The following is a 3289-nucleotide window of genomic DNA, read 5'->3' on the forward strand; positions in this document are numbered from 1 at the left end:
TTGAGGGATGGAGCCTGAAGAGGGTGAGGTTTGAGGAGGGGTGGGACCTCAGACAGGTACAATGCCATAGACCACCCTCCAAACCAGTCAGTCCCTCATGGGAAACCATTGTTGCCAATCTCCAGGTGAGGGCTGGAGACCACTCAGAATTACAACTGCTCCGCAGAAGGGAGGGCAGGAGTCAGCTGAAGTCAAAGGGGCAAATAATGGTAGGTTGATGGTTAGCTGGGAAGGAGATGGGGTTGCCAATTCCAGGCTGGCAAATTCCTGGGGATTTGAGGGGTGGAGCCTGGAGAGGGTGGGGTTTGCGGAGGGGTGGGACCTCAGACAGGCAGAATGCCATAGACTCCACCCTTCAAACCAGCCATTTCGTCCTGGGTAACAATTGTTGCCAATCTCCAGGTGAGGACTAGAGATCACTCAAAATTACAACTGCTCTTCAGGTAGCAGAGATCAGTTCCTCTGGAGTAAACAGTGAACTCTGTCATTATACCCTGCTGAGGTCACCACAGCAAACTGACACTGTTTGCCCAAAGCCAGAGCACTCTACCAGAGCCTCTTTCTAGATCTCGTTGTATTTATTTCCACAACGGGGCTTATTCCTAGTTCAGTCATAAAGAAATAAGTATTCCAAGGTTGCAGTCAAAGCCTATTATTGCTAAGTCACCTAAGGTTATCTACTCAGTTTTAACAATGCAGAATGTCAGTTCTATAGCTGAATCCTTGATGAGGTCTGTACTGAATACTCTAGTGCAGAGCTTCTCTGCTGGTTCTTTTTTTTAATTTTAATTTTTTAATTTCAAATAACACTGCATAAAAATATAGTTTTTGATATAAGTAAATGAAGAATACATATCTCCACAGTAAGGTATTTGCATTTAACAATATATTCTATTGATATAACTTCTAACTTCAAATGCTGATCTATATTGTAGCAGGTAAATGAAACCATAACTTAAGCCATTAAAGTCTAACTAAATGTATATAATGACACAGAACTTGTGTAACCATAAATCCTAAAATATCGCAAGTATTTCTTTGTATTTTAGTGAAATTGAAGATGCAATAACAGGAATTTGAAAGTGAAAATTCCATGAAATCTAACCATTTTGCAAAAAATAAAGATTGTTTTTAACTGTTTTTTCAGATTTCATTGATAGATTTATCTTTTCTAGGGTGTAGTATTCCCAAATCTTCATGTACCATTGATGTAAGGTAAGTGGATTTTTGCTTTTCCAGTTACTGGCGATTACTGCCTTGGCAGCCATCAATAGTGTTGAGATTAACTCTTTCTGTATCGCTGGTATAGTGTCATTCTGCCATACGTCCAATAATATTAGTTCTATATGTGTTATTATGTTAATTGTGTTTTTTATTAATAACCAAAATTCTTTTATTACTTTGCAGGACCACCAACAGTGACTGAAATCAGCTTGTTCCCCACAGTCTCTCCAGCATAAAGGTGAGTATTTTTCATTAATACAGTGTAGCTTTAGAGAAGTATAATACCAGCGCATCATTATTTTAATAGCTTGCATTCTAATGTTTAGGGAGTTAGAAGTGATACTAGGAGAAGACCATATTTTATTCCAAAGGTTGTCTGTTAATGGAATTGCGTAGCCTTTATTCCATGATAATTGGTATGTGGTAGGTGAGGTAGAAGTATAATTTAGCAGTTCTTTATAAATTGATGATATCAAGCCTCTACAAGTGATCTGATCCAAATTTAATATCTTCTCAGAAGGTTAGGCTCCTATGTGTGCTTGTGTTGGAGAATTTCGAATTCCAAAGATTGTTTACTTGTAGGTATTCATACCAATTAAGGTGGCATTTGTATATATGTTCTAAAGTAGATTTGTCTAAGATTCTAAAATTTTTGCTTATATTTCTGAATGTTGTTATGCCTTGTTTTTTCCAGGTTGAAAATGAATAGACGGAAAGGCCTGGTATAAACCAGGATTGTTTCAAAAAGTGCGTAAGAAGTGATGGGTAAGGAGATATTTTGGACTGCCATTTGTCCCATATTTTAAATGTGTTGTTTAAAAAGATGTTATTTCTAATTGCCTGTGGTCATTGTGTGGGAGTTTCCCAGCTGGTTTCCTGAAAGGTATTATGACCCATATAAGTATCTTCTAGTAGTTTCTAGTCTGCTTTGTATTTTTGGCTGTAGTGTTTAATAAAGCCTATAAAGGTTGTAGTTTCATAATATAGAGATAAGTCTGGAAGCGAAAGACCTCCTTGATTGGGTAGTCTCTTTAACGTGTTGAAGCTTATCCTATGTGCAGCTTTATTCCATATATATCTTGAAAATAGTCTCTGCCATTGTTTTAGAAGTGTAAATGGAATTAATATCGGGATAGCCCGGAAAAGGTACAGAAATTGTGGAAAAATAAATGTTTTTAGGACTTGGATTTTCTCTATCCATGTGATTAGAGGAGATGAGGCTGCTTGAGGAAGTTTGCTTAGTTTCTTGGCCACTGTTGCATGGTTGTAGTTTATTAGTTCCGTTAAATTGATCGGAATATTAATTCCTAGGTATTTCCATGACTGTTTAGTCCAGCAAAAATTATACTTTTGTTCTATTTGGGATTTTTGTTTTCCATCTAGCACTATTGGATACAATACGGATTTTGAATTATTCACTAACAGCTCTGACATAGTTCCATATTTCTCTAAAATATTGAAAACTTCAGGTAAAGATGTCTCTGGCTTTGTCATAATGATTGCCATATTGTCAGCAAATAGGCTAAGTTTTATTTAGTGGTTATTGACTTGAATTCCTGGTATTTTGAGATTTGATCTAATGGCATTGGCTAATGGTTTGATGGCCAGTGCAAAAAGCAACGGTGATATGGGGCACCCTTTTTTTTAATTGATATTTTATTACCATGTAGCATGATTGCAACATGAATCATACATTTTGGAATACTATACAAATTATTACATCATATTATACACAGTATCACTGGCAATGCCTGCTTACATTATAAGTATTGAAAACAGAAATTGTTTTTCCTGTCATTACTGGTGGTTGCTTGAAAAACTATTTTTTATCTTCTCCTTAAACTCCTAAGCAAATAATACATAATTAATAAAGTGATAATTAGAATTAACATAATTATCTCAAGTTAGGTTTTACCCATATATCACAAGCTGTTTCTCATATATCCTGGCTGTAATATTTTATGCCTTTTGATTACTCTTAAATAGAAAAATAAAACAACGGCAACAGAATTGTAACCTTCATGGTGGAGTTCTTAGAGGTTGCCACCTCACTATGGGTCTTTCC

Source organism: Gekko japonicus, unplaced genomic scaffold (genome assembly GCF_001447785.1).
Source record: "Gekko japonicus isolate JY-2015 unplaced genomic scaffold, Gekko_japonicus_V1.1 scaffold3707, whole genome shotgun sequence".
In the NCBI taxonomy this organism is placed as follows: domain Eukaryota; kingdom Metazoa; phylum Chordata; class Lepidosauria; order Squamata; family Gekkonidae; genus Gekko; species Gekko japonicus.